Source organism: Nycticebus coucang, chromosome 1, assembly GCF_027406575.1.
Source record: "Nycticebus coucang isolate mNycCou1 chromosome 1, mNycCou1.pri, whole genome shotgun sequence".
NCBI classification, from domain to species: Eukaryota; Metazoa; Chordata; class Mammalia; order Primates; family Lorisidae; genus Nycticebus; species Nycticebus coucang.
Window position 1 is genome coordinate 154506212 of NC_069780.1, and position 19360 is coordinate 154525571.

Genomic DNA, 19360 nt, shown 5'->3' on the forward strand with positions numbered 1-19360 from the left:
GAAATAATAAATACATAGTTTTTGAAAACTGTTTTTTGAAGACAATTTTATGATAGGAAAATGCTCAGTATAATTTATATACATATTTTTTATGTCAGAGTAATGTAAGGGTATATGCAATTAGGTTACATGGTTTACATGTGTTCCGTAAAGCCCAAGTTGCAGTTAAGCCCTTCAACCAGGTGTGTGATAGACCCCTACATTGTCTGATAGGTGAGGGTTTACCACATGCCCTTCCCCTACCCACTCTGCCCCATTCTTGAATTTAAATGTGTTTTTCTCTCCTGCAGGTATGTAGTTGTTCAACTACTAGTTTCAATAGAAAAATAGTTCAATATAATTGTAAATAAGTGAATATTGCAGAATTCAGTATGATCCTATTTTTGTGGGGAAAAAATAGCAAGAAGACTAGACGAAAATATACTTTAGAGGAAACCATTAGCTGTGTACCCCAATCCCTTCTTCTCTTCTTCCTGGAATGCAACCACACTACATTTCCCAGCCTCCCTCACTGTTGTGTGGGGCCATGTGACTAAAGTTCTTTTTAATGGAATGTGAATATATATGCTGTATTTCACTTTTAGGCTTGACTCATAAAATCTCCTACATGTGTTTTTCTATGTCTTCAAGAAATGTTTTTAAAAGCTTTTCATCATCTTTAGTTGACTGGGTTCTCAACGCTGGATAACCTTGGAAGTCCATGTAGGATCCTGAATAACTACAAAGAGGTGAGCTGCCCTGCTGACCGGAGCACCACCTGGGTCTGACACTTGAGGAAAGAAATACATTTCCATGATGTTCACATGATAGAGAACAGATGTACGTGAAACTGAGTGAAGCACCCACTGAGGACTTCCAGAAACATTTGGGTGGGGGCAGAGATGGCAAGTTATACAGGGACCCAAAGACTTTCACAAATCAATGAGCGGATAGATTAGTCAACCTGTCAGCTGTTGTTCAAGTTGCCCTACCTATACCTACATGGTGATGAGGTCTGAGGAAATCTGGGCTACATGTATTGTAAAACATTTATACCCGGAGTATATATTTAATTAGGAGAGGTAGTAAAAAATACCTAGATAAAACTGACAAAATGGAAAAATAGAAGTAAATTAAAAACTATGGGCTGGTCCAAAGGTAGTGAGTTATCTCACAGGATTGTTCACAGTCAGTTACAGATTGAACTCCTTGTTCCTTGTTCTACTCTTTTCCCCCTTCTCACTGCTACTCTTGACTAGTCTTAAAAAAAAAATATGGGTCAGGGAAAGGATGAATTAGTAAGAAAGTAAAAACCCAAGAAGATAAAACACACATGAACCATTATGCTCTCACAGACTTTCTGAAAATTGAATGAAAATTTGACTGTAATTTTCCTAACAACCAAAGTTGATAGTTAATTAATCCTTACTAGTTTTTTAAATATGCAAATATTTCCTTTGGCAATTTGTTTTGAAAGAAAATTCTCAATTGATCATCATAGAGGAGACAGTGTCCTTAGCGATATCCCTAAAGAAAATACCAGAAGGGGCTTAACAGGGCTGTTTCAATGTGCTTCGAGAAAGCACGCTGAATCAAAACAAACCTTAGGAAAAGGAAATCTGAAGAGGGATGGGGCAGAGCAGCGGACAATGGGACCTGGCTGGTGATGGACCCACAGGATCCAGGAATGAAACCTGGGACTAGTGAAATGGTTGGAATTTCTGTCCTTCCAATAATCATTAGTTACCTTGCTCTTGGTGAAGCTTTTTACACATTAGGCAGCCTGTGATTTTTCGGAGCTTTCTTGGTGACTGCTATGAACACCTGTCCTCTTCCATCAGCCCACAGGTTTGTTGCTATAATTGCTAGAGAATAATTAGCTCCCCCTTCTCTGTTGCCTTCTCAGTCTTGTGGGACTTCTTTTTTCATTGACAGAATTTAACCCAGAATAATAGTTAAAAGGGGCGATGGGAAATGTTTTTATGGGTGTCTCCCTTGTGATGCTGAGATGGCGCTGAGTGGGTAGTAGAGATCGTCTGGCACACTGTGGTGCCTCTGGCAGTCTCCCATATGAGAAGCCAGCAAACAGGTAAGCAAACCCCAAATTGCCAAACACAGGTAATTGTAATACTTGCTTAAAAAAATCACCTTAAAAACAAAATTCTGTGTAGAAATTTGCTTTTCAAATTCACATATAAGAATTCTTAAATGTGAATGGATCTGGGTGGGGCACAGTGGCTCACACTTGTAATTTCAGCAATCTAAGAGCCTGAGGCAGAAGGAGAGCCCAAGAGTTGGAGGATGCCGTGAGCAACCATCACACTATCGTATCACCCCAGCCTGGGTGGCAGAGAGAGAGCCCACCTCTAAAAATAAATAATAAATAAAATGATCTGCGTGTAGCATACTGATTGGAGCTGAGAGTAGATTTTTCAATGTTTTCACCACCAAAATGGTAAGTACATCAGGTGAGTGAGCTTAATTTAATCGTTCTACAATGCACCCATGATACCAAAACGTCATATTGTACCTCACACAAGTGTACAATTTTTATTTGCCAACTAAAAAGTTTTAAAAACAGGGTATCACTGACCACCAGAGTATTCCCTGTTTTAAGAATGCAATATGTTTGGCCCTGATTTCTGAGATGCTAATATTTTACAACAAAATATTAATGGAAATGGCTAAATAAAATGCTTGCGTGTACAAAGATCTTATCCTTGTGTAAAAGCCCGGGAAGAAAGGTAAACAGCAAGCTGAGCATAAAGGTATGTCAGGTGTGGGGAGTGAGCGAGACACTTGCATATAATCTATGCTATTTGAAAATTTTAAAATATAAATTTCTATTTATTACTTCCTCAATTCAAAAGTAAAAAAAATAGGTGGTGCTATGCCATAATAATTGATACCTCAACATAATAGTTTGCACAGATTTCTCTGATGCCATGTTCTGGGACGGCTCCTAAAGGCTGCAGATGGCAGGAAGCTCGAGTTCCGAGCACTGTGTGGTGCAGCACGTTGAGTGAGTATTTTGTTTCTAGGCTCTGTTTCCCCAATTGTGAAGCAGGGGCATTTTCTAAGACCCCTCTCAGCATAGAGAGCCTATAATTCTAGGATTTGGTGGAGAGAAATATTAAGAGGTGTGACACAGGTGTGGGTGTGGGGAGAATGCACTAGGAGGCGGAAGGAACTGCCTGAGGCTGCTAGCAATTCTGAAAATGAAAGTGTGGAAGTTATAAGCAACTTTGTACACATTAAAATGTGACTGGTGTTCAGTCCTCTTCTGATGAAACAGTTGAAGTCACTCAAACAAGTTTATCCTAATGTCTATGAATAGGGTTCATGTTCAGCTAGTTTGCAACAAAATTGCTCTCTGAGTTGTTTATGATAGGCATCCTTTCTGATATTTTGGGTCTATGCTATATGGATTGTTAAATTTCTTTTTTTTGGGTGAGGGGTTGGGGGGGGGCAGAGTCTTACTTGGGCCCTGGGTAGAGTGTCCTGGTGTCATAGCTCACAGCAACCTCAAACTCCTGGGCTCAAGAGATCCTCTTGTCTCAGCCTCCTGAGTAGCTGGGATTACAGGTGCCTGCCACAATGCCGAGGTAGTTTTTCTATTTTTAGTAGAGACCAGGTCTTGCTCTTTCTCAGGCTGGTCTCGAACTCCTTAGCTCAGGCAATTCACCTGCCCTGGGCCTCCCAGAATGCTAGGATTACAGGCATGAGCCATATGCCTGGCCACAGATTGTTGAATATTAACCCTCACCATATGTCATACTTAGGTGCATCTAAAGAGGTGTACTCTTTTATTTCTAGTTGGAAAAACCCAGATGTGAAATCTTGAGGTTTCACCATTTTTTGCTACCCAGGGATTAAATTTTGCAAACAGTTGACGTCAGAGCAGAGGATTGACCACTTCAGGGAGTGAGAGACTGAAAGTGAAGGCACATATCCTTCAAGTAAAAGTGAAACTAGACAACATAGTTATGCAAACCAAAGAGAAGAGATACATAAAGGCCTAACAGTGTATCAAGTGTTAGCAAAAAAGCTTATCAGCACAATTTAGATGCAATCACCTAAATCTTCTGTTATTTGTTATAATACCCAATAATATTTCTTATTTCTTAAGTAAATACCATTGACTTTTGACATTTGTTACACATCATTTATGACTTCAATACTGCATGTTCTATGGACAGAGTCTATTAAAGATATTATTCTTAAAAATCTCAGAAAAATACCTAGAAAGATGGAGAACACAGGTACAGGGGCGCAACAGGAATTTTGTATGCTCACATATGGAAATAGTCAATATTGTTAAGTTGTTAATTCCCCAAACTGACTTATAAATTTAACTCAAAATACTGACAAAATATAAGCAGACTTTTTTTGGACAAGCTCATTCCATGGAAATACAACGCATCTAGAAAAAAACAAAACAATTTTCAAAGAGGCAAACAAAATGGAAAGACTTACATGGCCTAATTTTAAGTCTTAGTATTGAGCTTCAGTCATCAAGATGGCTTAGTATTGATGAAAAGAGAGACATATAAATCAATGGAACAGAATAAAAAGTCCAGAAATTAACATGGATATGTGTCCAATCAACAACTGATTTTCAGAAGAGGTATCAAAACAATATAATGGGGGAAAAGGTGTTTTTGTTTCAGCAGATGGTACTAGAGCAATTGGTGGGAGAAGAAATGAATCTCAACCTTTATGCCCTATCATATTACCTCAAAATGGGCTATACATCTAAATATAAGAGCTAAAACTGTAAAACTGTTAAGGAAAAGCATGTGAGAAAATCTTTTAGATAGTGAGTTTCCTGAGGCTAGGGACCCACCCCATCCTTCTTCATTGCTCTTTCCTCAGCACCTCATGCAGTGCCCGGCTCCTAGAAGGTACCCAAGGAATGCTGGAACTCCGTGAGACCATGCTTTGTGGCTCTGAGAGGGTGAGAAACAGGGAACCTAGCTTTGTGCTCTTGTATTTAACATCCCTGGTACATTCTGTCAAAGTTTGACTTCACTCCTTTCAGACTGAACTGGTAGAGAAAGGGCAGTTTCATAAGGATCAACCCCTGGGTAGTTCTTTGATGCTTCTCCACTTGGGATCTGCCCACAACATTTCTAAACTGAAAGAATGGAAGCCCCAGTCTTGGGGCATGGTTTGGTACAGCCTTTCCTGTGTGGAATCCAGTGATGCCCTGCTCCCTGGCCACCCAGGCTGAAACCCTGAGAAAACAGCCAGCCAGAGTCCTGAGGTTTATTGGTGAGAGTGTGGCTCAGCTCATAGTAAGAGTTCTTCCAGAGGAATATAGGGAAGGGCACTTAAATCACCATAAGAAAGTAAAATATTTGTTTTTTAAGTATGCACAGGAAGGATGTGATACTGTTTTTCTAAGAGGAACAGACTTCCTTCATTTCCTGTTCTCTGAATTAGAGGCCTCCAATTTATTTGGCTCATAACCTAGACCAAGCCTGCAAAGAAATACTGTAACTTTTTCATCTTTCCTTCCTTATAGTCTCACCACTGGGCCACCTATTTTCTAAGCACTGGCAACATCTTCATTGAAAACTTTAGTTGATCTAGGCCATGGTAGTAGAGTCAGGCCTAGAACCAGATCTAGCTGAACTGTGGTAGAAACTTGTTGTCATTGAACAAGAAAGATCCTACTTGCAACAGGAATAAATGTGTGGAGATTAAAGAGGGTCACCTTGGTCAGAAAAGCCTACAGAGGATACCTCATACATCTGTGAACTTCAGATCTATGTCTTCTTCACAAAATCCTAAACAGCACCTCTTTTTGCTTGATATGTTTTTATTGCCTTCCACTGTGGTTTATCTGTATTTGTTTTATGGTGGTGCGTGCTCAGTTTTCAGTGATACATTTCTGTCTTTCAGCAACCCCCAAGAGTACTGCCATGTAAGTAGCCTTTGATTCAGGTCAAGATGACTTCAAACCTGAGTACTTTGCCAGATGAGGGCCTGCTCCAGGATCTAGGCAAGTTACTTTGAACACTCTCCTACCACACCACAGTTCTTGGTTGATCCCATTTCACAAACTCTAATGGTCAAGAGCTGTGATAGTTTTTATGTTATACAGGAGGAATCTTTGGTATGAAGCAATTTATTCCTTTCTCCAAAATGACTACATGTGTACCTATCTGCTTGGACATTGTATAAAAACTTACTTTATTTTGGTGGGTTTAATTAGCAAAAGGTATCTTCAAACAAGCTGGATATATATGTGACCCTTAGCAATGGAAATACATGCTGAGAATGCCTTTGTAGAAAACTTCATCGCTATGTGAACACCACAGAGTGTCCTTACATAAAACTAGTGGCATAGCCCACTACACACTCAGGCTACATGGTATGATGTCTATTGCTCCCAGGTTACAAACCTGTACAGCACGTTTCTATACTGAGTATTGTAGGCAACTGCAAAACAATGGTAAGTATTTGAGTATCTAAACACAACAAAATCTAAAAAGGAACAGTAAAAATACAGTATAAAGTATAAAAAATGGTATACCCATAGAAGGGTGCTTACCATGCATGGAGCTTACAGGAATGAAAGTTAATCTGGGTGAATCATTGAGCAAGTGGTGAGTGAGTGGGAGGACTTAGGACATGGCTCTACAGTTCTGTAGACTTTATAAACACTGTACACTGGCTATACCAAATTAATAAAAAATGTTTTTCTTTCTTCAATAATAAATTAAGTTTGGTTTACTGCAACTTTTTAACTTTATAAACTTTTAAACTTTTAAAACTTTTGGCTCTTCAGTAATAGCACTTAGAATTCAAACACATTGTATAGCTGTACAAAAATATTTCTTTCTTTATATCTTTATTCTATAAATACTTTCTGTTAATTTTTTTTTTTTTTTAGTTTTTATACTTTTCTGTTAAAAACTAAGACACAAACACACATGATAATTAGCCTAGGTCCACACAGGGTCAAGATCGTCATCCCTGTCTTCCACTGCTACATCTTGTACCAATGGCAGGTCTATAGGGGTGGTAACATCCACGGAGTTTCACCTCCTACGGTAACAATGCCTTCTTCTGAATACCTCCTAATGGACCTGCCTAAAGCTTTTTAGATGTACACTCTGAAATAATGATAAGAGGTACAGTGTAGTAGATATATAAACCAGTAACATAGTCCTTTATTATCATTATTAAGTGCTATATATAATTGTATGCGCTGTACTTTTATAGGACTGGTGGTGTCATAGGTTTGTTTACACCAGAATCACCACACCATGCATTCATCCTGCTACAACATTAAAATGGCTACAAAGTCACCAGACGATAGGAGTATTTTAGCTCTGGTATCATCTGGACCACATTCTTACCTAGGTTTATGTCATTGATGGAAGTGTGGTTATGAAGTACTTGGCTGTATAACATACATGGAACACACACACATACACACGGTTTTATTTTTTACTTATTTCCAGAGGCTTTGTGAAAGTCCAACTCTTTTGGCTTTCCCTCTCCACTCACTGCTCTAGATGCTTAGGGAATTGCTGGCCCATTGGTTCATGACTGAGAGGTGGTCATAGAGGCAGCAGATGAAGGAACTTTTAGTTTACATGGTGGGAGTTTATGATTTTTATAAACTTCAGGATAGCTACAAGCAGAGCCAGCTTTTTATATATCAGGCACAATCATGTCAATATATTTTGTGACATTTTCTCATTTTACTGGGAGTTTTAAACTGCTTCTTACCAAAGCATTTTTTTTAATTGTTGGGGATTCACTGAGGGTACAAAGAACCAGGTTACGTTGATTGCTTTTGTTATGTAAAGTCTCTCTTATAATTGTGTCCTGCCCCCAAAAGGTGTGTCACACACTGCAAAGCATGTTTTTTTAATGGTGAAGTCAACATTTATTTATTTTTTAATCCTCTCTTTAGGACGCATGCAAAATAGGAAAATAAGCAGAAGTCAAGTGGAAGGGCCTGGAAGTTCCTCACAGATGACCAAAATTTGATGGACATTTCTTCTGGGATTCAAAGAACTAAGATTTTTGTATTGCTGCTGGTTTTTTTCTGTTTCTGCTACAATGTTGAGGTTTTATTACATAAAATTGTTTAAAAATCATTGCTAAGGAAGCAATGTATGTTCATATAGGAGTATCTAACCTGCACCTGCAGGCCACATGTGGATTATGTGAGGACTTTATGTGATGGTGGATATCATGAAAATTATGCATGGACCTTTTTGTGGCTCATTAGCTTTTGTTAGTGCTTGTATATTTACTGTGTGACCCAAGACAACTCTTCTTCTTCCAATGTGGCACAGAGAAGTCAAAAGTTTGGACACCTCTGAGGGGCATTTCCACCTGAAGCTGCAGTGGTTTCTATGTATCTGACATGTCTTCAACTTTGGAGTTTCGCCTTGTCCTACTCTGCTGTGCTGCTGTAACAAAATGCCATAGATTGGGAACAGACATTTGTTTCCCATAGTTCTGAAGGCTGAAAGTCCAAGTTCAAGGTGCTGGCAGGACTTGGTTTCTAGTGAGAGCCTTCTTTATGGCTTGCAGATGGCTACTTTTTTGATGTGTCCTCATGGTGGAGAGGCGAGGTCTCTGGTCGCTCCCTCTTCTTATAAGGGCACCAAGCCCAGTGTGGGGACTCCAACCTTAGGACCATATCTAAATCTAATTACCTCTCAAAGGCTCCACATCCATTCCATCTCTTGGGGGCAGGATTTCAACAAATGAATTTGGGGATGGTGCAAACATTTAATTCATAGTACACTTCTTGCTCCGGCATGTGGGTTCTTTCTGTTTCTTTACTGGACATAAAGCAAAACAACCGGAATAAGATTTCGATTGTTGTTTCCAGGAGTAAAGGCTCTTTTTGTAAAGGGTCATGATATTCTTAAAAATTTTCCCTCAAGTGAAAGCTATAAAATTGTGACTAAAATCCAGTATCCAGAGAGGTCTATGTTAAGAATGGCTCAAAATTAAATGAATTGGGGGAATACCCTGAATACCATATTTGCAGAAGTAACATTTTTAAACTATGTCAGGCTGGGAGGATTTTACCGTTTACTTTTGGTATAAACAGATTTTATCCGGCACTTACCAACAACTTGACCTACATTTCACATCGTACAACACAAAATTTTAGTGAAAAATAGAAACCAAGATTTAAAGCCAGAATTATTTAAGAGAGGGAGTGTTTATAGGTACTCTTCTTGTATTTACTGTCTTAAAATGGATGTAGTACCAACGAAGGGTCTAGGATTTTATTTCTGCCCACATTTAAAATGTTCTGAATAAACACATGTGGTTTGCTTTCGTAAAAGGTTTACAGAGCATAGTTAAACACCATCTCATGTCTAGAGTTCAGTGCAAAATATTACTCATTTTTACTGAAGTAGAGTGTGATCACCTGAGCAAAGCTGGGCGGTAGGTGCATTTACACTACGCTTTTTAATTCTAAGTCAGATCCATTAATTCTATTGAAACACCAATCCATAGGACAGTGATAACCACTTGTGGTAAATGATATTGTTCTATTTTGGGTGGAGACTTTGAAAGCTTTTTGGGAAAATAAGGAAGAAAGAAATTTCTTTTCCTTGTAATAATACAGCTCTTACAGGGAAGTAGGCTACATTCCTTCGGCCAAAGATCACATACTCTTGAGGTGTCCCTAGTTGCAGACAGTGATGACTTTGCTGGGTCTGTGGTCTGTGATTACCCCAAGGCCTAGGGGAAAAAGCCCAGGGCTGAGGGTTGGGAGATATCTCTCCAACATTTCCTCAGAGTAGGAAGCAATTGAAGGTTGCCAAGTGCTGGCTCTAATGTGGAGATTTTCTTCCTAGGATACAAATTCTATCACAATAGCCTCTACTCAAAATCACAGAAAACTATCTTTTATTCAAGCCCTTTTTTTCATCTTTCAAGCCCAAGTTTTCATTTTTATTCTATTCCTGTTAGCATCGACCTTCCTTTGAAATATATAGGAATGATGTTTTGACTTTAGAGCTAAAAAAAGCAGAAACTGAGTGTTTTAGTTTGGGCTGATGAAGCAGAACACTATGGACTGGGCGGTTTAAACAACAACCATTCTCACAGTTCTAAAGTGTGAAAGTCTGAGATTAGAGTGCCAGGATGGTGGGGTTTTTGATGAAGGTTGTCTGTAGCTTGCAGAAGGCTGTCTTCTTATATCCTCACTTGGGGGCAAGCAGAGAGGGATAAATTAAGCTCTCTCAGGTCTTTTTATAAGGGCATTAATTCTATTCACAAGGGCTCCACCCTCATGATCTAATCACTTCCCACAGGCCTCACCTTCTAATACCATGACACTGGGTGCAAGAATTTCAATGCATAAATTTTGGGGAAACCTATACTTTCAGTCCAGAGTGAAAGAACAACAAATTCCTAAATAATGGAAAGAAAAATACTTTTTATAAAGTTGAATTCAAAACATTTTCCTGAGCTTTTGACCAGGGCATCTTCAGGCTGCCTTAGCACATTTACCAATTTGCTTCCTACAAACAAAACCACCTATAGACATTTGTAGACAAATGTATTTCCTCCTTTTTTGTGGTATCACTAGACCATGAGTGCTCTTGTAATTTAGTTTTTTAAAACTAATGCATAAAAATTAAATCTCATAAAATCTATTAGAAAAAATAGAGCACTCTAGGCTGATTGAACAACTTATTAGATCAGTCTTTAAGAACTTAGGCACGTGTGATTATACATGTTAATTTATATAAGGGTTTGTGGTTATAGAATTAAAAAATACTGATGGATTCCAGTACAAGCCAATTAGCTTGTAGCAAGCAAAATCTTTCTTGGAGATAATTTGAGATGTACCTTAGAACAACACTCAGCCTGGTAATTTTTATTTAAAGGGTATAATGTAGATGCAAAATTACTGAATTATAAACCAGTATCTTGTCCTGAAAAGAAAGGTGAAGAGTGGCAATAGTGAAGTAAAAAAGTGAAGTAAAAAAACGAAAAACCAAAACCAAACAACAACAACTAAAAAAAAACACTCTGATATTCACTGTAGAAATTCTTTACACTTTTTAGCCCTTTGTTGGATAGTCTATTATTTTCTCCCATTGTGTAGGATATCTGTTGAGTCTGTAATTCTTTCCTTTGTTGTACAGAAACTTTTTTTTTTTTCTTTTGAGACATTCTCACTGAGTCACCCTTGGTAGAGTGCTGTGGGATCACAGCTCACAGCAACCTCTAACTCTTGGGCTTAAATGATTCTCTTGCCTCAGCCTCCCAAGTAGCTGGGACTACAGGCGCCTGCCACAACGCCCAGCTATTTTTTGTTGTAGTTGTCATTATCGTTTAGCTGGCCTGGGCTGGGTTTGAATCCGCCACCCTCAGTGTATGTGGTTGTCGCCATAACCACTGTGCTATGGGTGCTGAGCCAGAAACTTTTTAGTTTAATTATTACACCCATTTATTTATTTTCGTTGTTGCTGTATTTGCTTTTGGGGTCCCACCCATGAATTCTTTGCCAAAGCCAATGTTTAGAAGAGTTTTTTCTACATTTTCATAGGGAATTTTAATCGTTTTTGGTCTTAAATTTAAATCTGCAATCCATCTTAAGTTAAGTTTTGCATATGGTGAGAGAGAGGGATCTAGTAGCATTTTTCTGCATGTGGCCATCCAGTTTTCCTAGAACCACGTATTGAATAGACCTTTATTTCCTCAGTGGATGTTTTTATCTGCTTTGTCAAAAATCAATTGGTTATAGCTGTATGGCTTTATTTCCAGGTTGTCTATTCTGTTCCATTGATCTGTGTATCTGCTTTTATACCAGTACCATGCTGTTTCGTAGTGTAATCTGAAGTCAGGAAATGTGAAGTCTCTAGCTTTGTTCTTTGTTCTTAGGCTTGTTTTGGCTATTCGGGTTCTTTTTTTGGTTCCATATGACGTTTAGGATTATTTTTTCTAGATCTGTGAGAAAAGATGTTGAAATATTAATGGGAATTGCATTGAATCTGTAACTCAGATTCTATAACTTTGGACAGTATGGGTGTTTTAACAATGTTGATTCTTCCAATCCATAAACATAGGCATTTTTTTCATTTCTTTGTGTCATCTATGATTTCTTTCATCTGTGTTTTGTAGTTCTCCTCATAGAGATCTTTCATCTTCTTAGTTTATTCCTAGGCATTTTGTTTACTTTGTAGCTACTGTGAATGGTATTGAGTTCTTGATTTGATTCTCAGCTTGACTGTTAGTATATAGAAATACTATTGATGTCTGTACATTGATTTTGTACCCTGAGACTTTCCACAATTTGCATATAAAATTCCTTTGAGCTACTCTTCTTGTATCTCCCATCTTTCTAGGTATTTTCAACAGACTCTGTTATAGAACATATTGAACCATCCTTGCAACAGCAGGATGTCTCGCTTGATTGTCTTGAACTTTCTTTTTGATGTGCTTTATTTTATTTTTTTATTTTTATTTTTTTGTAGAGACAGAGTCTCACTTTATGGTCCTCGGTAGAGTGCCGTGGCCTCACACAGCTCACAGCAACCTCCAGCTCCTGGGCTTGAGCGATTCTCTTGCCTCAGCCTCCCGAGTAGCTGGGACTACAGGCACCTGCCACAGCACCCGGCTATTTTTTGGTTGCAGATTGGCCGGGGCTGGGTCCGAACCCGCCACCCTCGGCATATGGGGCCGGCGCCCTACTCACTGAGCCACAGGCGCTGCCCATTTCTTTTTTTTTTTTTTAATTAAATCATAGCTGTGTATTGTAATCATGGGGTACAATGTGCTGGTTTTATATACAATTTGAAATATTTTCATCAAACTGGTTGACATAGCCTTCATGGCATTTTCTTAGTTATTGTGTTAAAATATTTATATTCTACATTTAATAAATTTCACATGTACCCTTGTAAGATGCACCATAGATGTGGTCCCACCAATTAACCTCCCTCCACCCATCCTCCCCCCTCCCTTCCCCTCCCTTTTCCTTTCCCCCATATTCTTGGGCTATAATTGGGTTATAGCTTTCGTATGAAAGCTATAAATTAGTTTCATAGTAGGGCTGAGTACATTGGATGCTTTTTCTTCCATTTGTGAGATACTTTGCTAAGAAGAATATGTTCCAGCTCCATCCATATAAACATGAAAGAGGTAAACTCCCCATCTTTCTTTAAGGCTGCATAATAATCCACCGTGTACATATACCACAATTTATTAATCCATTCATGGGTCAATGGGCACTTGGGCTTTTTTGATTGGATTTGGTTTTCTAGTATTGTATTAAGGATTTTTGCATCTGTGTTCATGAGGGATGTTGGTCTGTGGTTTTCTTTTTTCCCCTCTTTCCTGGCTTTGGTATCAGGGTGATATTGACTTTAGGGAATGAGTTAGGGAGGATTCCTTTCTTCATAATGTTTTGGAACAGTTTTGATGGGACAGGTGCCAGTTCTCGCAGGTCTGATAGAATTAACCTGTGAACTCATCTGCACTGGGGCTTTGTCTTATCCTGAGATTTTTTATTACTCTTTCAATCTCATTACTGTTATTGGTCTGTTCAGGATTTCTATTTCTTCCTGATTCAATCTTGGGAGGTCATGTGTTTCCAAAATTTATCCATTTTCTCTAGGTTTTCTAGTTCGTATGTGTAGAGGTTTTCACAGTAGTCATAGATGATATTTTGTATTCGTGTGTTATCAGTTGTAATGTTTCCTTTTTCATTTCTGATTGAGCTTATTTGAGTCCCTCTTCTTCTACTTCTAGTTAATATAGCTAGTGGTCTATCAATTTTGATTTTCTTTTCAAAGAACCTAGATTCTGTTTCATTGATCTTTTATATTGTGTTTTTGGTTGCCATTTTATGTAGTTCTGCTCTGATTTTTTTTTCTTCTAGCTTTGTGTTTGGTTTATTCTTCTTTTTTAGCTCTTTGAGGTGTGATATTATGTTGTTAATTTGTGATTTTTCTGTCTTTTTGATTAGGCACTTAAGAATATGAACTTCCCTCTCAGTACCACTTTTTCTGTATCCCAGAGGTTTTTGGAAGCTTGTGCTGTCTTTGTAGTTCAGTTAAATTTTTTTTTATTTCCCTCTTGATTTTGTCAGTGACCCAAGGATTGTTCCCCAGCAGGTTAATTTTCATGATTTTGTGTAGTTCCTCTTGCAATTGATTTCTAGTTTTAGTCCACTGTAGTCTGAGAAGATACATGCTATGATTTTGGGGCCTAACATGTAATCTGTCATGAAAAATGTTGGATATGCTTTTTACTAGGATGTCTATTCTGTAGTTTTGGGGTAGAGTTTTCTTTAAATGTCTGCTAGGTCTGTTTGTTATAGCATCTGTTGTTTAAGTACAACATTTCTTTGCTGCTTTTTTGTCTTAATGATCTGTCCAGTTCTGTCAGTGGAGTGTTGAAGCTCACAGCTATTATGATGTTGCTGTTTATTTCTTTCTTTAGAGCTAGTGAAATTTGTTCCATGAACCTGGGAGCTCCTATGTTAGGTGCATATATATTAGATATATTTATATCTTTTTGTTGACTTGTGGTCTTTCTCATTATATAATGACTGTCTTTGTCTTTTTTCTTTCTTTTTTTTTTGCCATTATTGATTTAAAGTCTATTTTATCTGATATGAGAATAGCTACCCCGATCACTCTTCATTCCCATTCATGTGGAATATTTTTTTCCACCCCTTTACCTTTAGTGTATAAGAATAATTGCCAGTTAAATGGAATTCTTTGAGATAGCAAACATTTGGACCATGGGTTTTTTTATGGTGAAGGTATTTTCTTTTTTTTTTTTTGTTACAAGTACATTTTATTTTATTTTATTATTTCAGGCTAAGACGAAGGCACAATTAGGTGACGTAAAGTCTAAAGTTTGAGTTGTAGTTGAGTCCTTCACCCAGGAAGTATGACATATACTCCTACATTGTACATGATAGGTGGGAACTTATTGAATTCCTTTACTCCCTCTCCCCTTCTTGAATTTAATTGTGTTTTTCTCTTCTATTAGCCTATAGTTGTTGATCTCCTATTTTCAGATTAGTACTGAGTACATAGGATGCTTACTTTCCATTCCTGAGATATTTTACTTAGGAGAATGTTCTCCAAATCCATCTAGGTAAATAGAAAAGATGTAATAGTCTCCATCTATTTTAGATGACTGAATAGTATTCCATAGTACATATATACCACAGTTTGTTACTCCATTCATGGGTTTATGAGCATTTGGGTATTTTCCACATATTTGCAATTGTGAATTGAGCTTCCATAAACATTCAAGTGCAAATGTCCTTGTAATAAATATTATTATTTTCTTCTTTTGGGTAGATAACTAGTAATGGAATTGCAGGATCAAATGTGAGGTCTACTTTTAGTTCGTTGAGCATTCTCTATACTTCTTTCCAAAAATGCTGTACTAGTTTACAATTCCATGAACAGTGTATAAGCGTACCCCTCTCTCTGCACCCCCACCAGCATCTGAAGCTTTGGGACCTGGTGACGTGAGCTATTCTCACTCAAGCCGTGTGTGTGTGTGTGTGTGTGTGTGTGTGTATGTGTGTGTTTATTCATCCAATTGATATCTTTTAAGTGAAGCATTGAGACCATTTACATTTAATGTTAGTAGTAATATGTGAGGTACTGCTCTTTTCATCTATTGATTGTCATCTAGTTGCTTTGTTCTTGCCCTCATGTTACTGTTCTATAAGAGCTATGAATTTTAGCTTTCATGCATTTCTACTAATAATTCTGTTCTATGTAGAGAGTGCTTATAAGCATTTCCTATAGAATAAGACTAGTGGTGACAAGATCCCTTAGCGTATGTTTGTCTGAAAAATATTTTATGTCTTTTTCATTTATAAAGCTTAGTTTTGCAGGATAGAAAATTCTTGAATGGTAGTTATTTTGCTTAAGAAGACAAGATAGGACCCCAATCCCTTCTGGTTTGTAATGTTTCTGGTATGAAGTCTGCCATTAGTCTCATGAGTTTTCCTTTGTGAATAACTCAATGCATCCATTCTGGTGCTTGTAAGATTTTCTCCTTTTTTTTGATATTGGCCAAATTGGTGACTCTGTGCCTTGGTGATATCTTCTTTGCCATAAATCTTCCAGCTGTAATGACCTTCTTGTATCTGGATGTCTAAATCTTTAACAATACCAGAGAAGATTTCCTCAGTTACTCCCTCAAATGGATTTCCTGTGCTTTTGCTTTTTCTTCTTCTCCCTCAAGAATATCTGTGATTCTTATATTCATTTTCTTTACAGTCACATATTTCTTATAGAGGTTCTCTATTCTTCTTGATTCCTTTTTCTACATTTTTTGCTGATGGGATTACTTTGAAATCTTTGTCTTCAAGCTCTGAAATTCTTTCTTCTGTTTGGTCTAGTCTATTGTCAAAACTTTTTACTATATTGTGAAATTCCCTAAATGCCACTTTCATTTCTAGAAGTTCTATTATACTTTTCTGACATTACCTATCTCTTCATTGCGTTTTTCATTCATATTCTGAGTTTTGTTATTTGTCTCTTTGTGTTGGTTTTGAGCTTTCTTATAAATCCCATTAATCTGACTTGCTGTCCATCTTCTGAATTTCATATCTGTCATTTTATTTTTCTTTTTTTTTTGAGACAGAGTCTCACTATGTTGCCCTTAGTAGAGTGCTGTGGCGTCACAGCTCACAACAACCTCAAACTCTTGTGCTTAAGAGATTCTCTTGCCTCAGCTTCTCAAGTAGATGGGGCTACATGTGCCCGCCACAACGCCTGGCTATTTTTTTTTTTTTTTTTTGCAGTTGTCATTGTTGTTTCACTGGCCTGGGCTGGGTTCAAACCTGCCAGCCTTAGTGCATGTGGCTGGCACTGTAACCACTGTGCTATGGGTGCCAAGCCTTCCTTTTTGTTAGAATCCACTGCTGCAGAACCATTGTGATCCTTTGGGGTGTCAAAGCAGCCTGTTTTTTCTTTTTCAGAGTTCTTATACTGGTTCCTTCTCATCTAAAACCTCTTTTCTCAGCTAAAGAGGGATAGCTTTGTGGCATATCTACTCTCCTCTGCTGGAGGGAACTCTGATATGGGAGTTGGAGAGAAGGAGAGGTCCCTGTATGGTATGCTTGAGCCCTACTCTTGAAGATTGATTAGGCAGAAGAGGAGTGGATGCCTTGTGAGCCTTTCACACTGCTGCTATACTGCATTTCTCCATTCCCCTGTGGTTGTCATAGGCAGTTGGCATGTGGTGGGTGGTGGGGACATGTGGCATGAATATCTGTCCTGTTCAGGTCTGGTGGCAGTGGGATCACATGACAGTGCATAGTGATGTGAGCATATCACCCAGGTCAGTCAGTGATGGCTGGAAGTTGGTGCATGAGCATGAACACTTGCCAGGCCCACACCTGTCAGTGACAGTGTTACCTAGGTGATGTTGGAGGCTGTTGCCCTACATAGATGGCAGAGGCAGGCACCTAGGACTGTGAACATGCATTCCATCCACGTCTTGCAGCAACTGTGTCTGGGCGGGGCTGCTCACACAGCAGTCTGTGGATACCTGTTCTACCCTTGTTCTAGGTGATAATGGGGTGTGTTGCACCTGTATAAGGGGCAAATGAGAACACCCAGTCTCCCTGTCTGGCAGGGGCAACAGGGAGGCCACAAGATCCAAGGCCCATGTAGATGCAGTGCTCTTGGGCTGGGACCTAACATGGCACCAGCTGCAGTGCTCAGGCTTTGTAAGCCAGTAGAACCGAGTTGTGCCTTCTCCATGGATTACCGCTGCTGCACAGTCTCCATCCAGTCAGCCCCCTATGTCAGTCCAACAGCCTGCTTTTGTGGAGGGGCCCTCCTGTAGCTCTGATTGCAATATCTGTGGGAGAAGTGAGGAGCCCTTGGGTTTTCTTCTCTGTCCCTTAACCACCTGTGGGCATCTTCCCTGTGCATCTATCCTGCCAACCAGATCACCCCACTTCCCTCTCCTTCACTTGGAGTGCCTCTCTGTTGATTCCCAATGCTCTCTCTTAGATGATTGATCTAAAGATGAATATTCAAGCACTACTTTTGATCTCTGTGAGAATGGTGTTTGTAGACTCCTTCTAGTTCCCCATCTTGGCCCCACTCCCCTCTTTGTGTTTTTGGAAAACATATCTAATTGGAACAACCCCAAATTAGGATGTTGATTAAATACATTAACGTTATTAATATAATTCTAAATTATACAATGAACATTATATTAAAATTGTGTTGCAAATAATATTTATTGCTGTAGAAATATCTTTATGATATATTAATAAACTTAATATAAGTCACAAATTGAAGGCACATAGGTCATTTTCAGTTTTCTGGCCATGATATTTAAAAAAAGAAACAGGTGAAGTTAATTTTAATAAAACATACCTTATTTAAGCCAATATTTTCAAAATATTATTATTTTAACATAACTAATATAAAATTATTAATGACACAGCTTACATGGTTTTGTATTCTTTTTGAAATTCAGTGAGTATTTTACTATTATAGCACACTTCAATTTGGAATAACTGTATTTCTTTCTTTTTTTTTTTTTTTGTAGAGACAGAGTCTCACTTTATGGCCCTTGGTAGAGTGCCGTGGCCTCACCCAGCTCACAGCAACCTCCAACTCCTGGGCTTAAGCGATTCTCTTGCCTCAGCCTCCCGAGCAGCTGGGACTACAGGCGCCCGCCACAACGCCCGGCTATTTTTTGGTTGCAGTTTGGCTGGGGCCGGGTTTGAACCCGCCACCCTCGGTATATGGGGCCGGTGCCCTACCGACTGAGCCACAGGCGCCGCCCTTCTTTTTTTTTTAAGTAAATTTATTTTAGGTTAATGTAAGGGTACAAACCACCAGGTCAAAATATTGTTAGGTAGGGTCCCTCTTGTGGTTATGTCCCACACACAAAAGGTGTGTCAAACAACCCCATCCCATGCTCATTCAGTGAGAGCACCCCAACGCCCTGCCCCTCATCATTACCCCTCTCCCCAACTTGATTTGACATGAGTTTTTCTCCTATGTGGGCATGCATAAGATCATCTACTGGTTTCATATTAGCTTTGAGCACATTGGATATTTGCTTTTCTATTCTTGTGATACTTTACTAAAAAGAATGTATTTTAGCTCCATCCAGGATATTACAAAAGATGTGAAGTTACCATCTTTTTATAGCTGAATAATATTCCATGGTGTGTATGTATCACAATTTGTTAGCCCATTCTTGAGTTGATGGGCATTTAGGTTGTTTCCATGTCTTGGTGATTGTAAATTGAGTTGTGACAAACAATCTAGTGCAATTGTCCTTATGATAAAATGATTTTTTTTTTCCTTCTGGGTGGATTCCTAGTAGTGGCATTGCAGGGTCAAATGGGAGATCTAATTTGAAT

The 19360-nt window shown here is 38.6% G+C and overlaps 2 long non-coding RNA genes across 2 annotated transcripts in view; both read left to right on the top strand.

Moving 5' to 3' along the window:
* LOC128585639 (uncharacterized) overlaps nt 1-1074 on the top strand; it is a 41280-nt gene extending 40206 nt beyond the window's left edge. Inside the window, exon 6 of the long non-coding RNA XR_008380081.1 lies at nt 663-1074. This is a non-coding gene — a long non-coding RNA (uncharacterized LOC128585639). The remainder of the gene's footprint in view (nt 1-662) is intronic.
* Nucleotides 1075-1190: 116 nt separating this feature from the next.
* LOC128585644 (uncharacterized) lies at nt 1191-9254 on the top strand. Its single transcript, XR_008380082.1, has 3 exons — nt 1191-3001; nt 4855-4936; nt 7913-9254. It is a non-coding gene; the product is annotated as an uncharacterized LOC128585644 (long non-coding RNA).
* Nucleotides 9255-19360: the final 10106 nt, after the last annotated feature.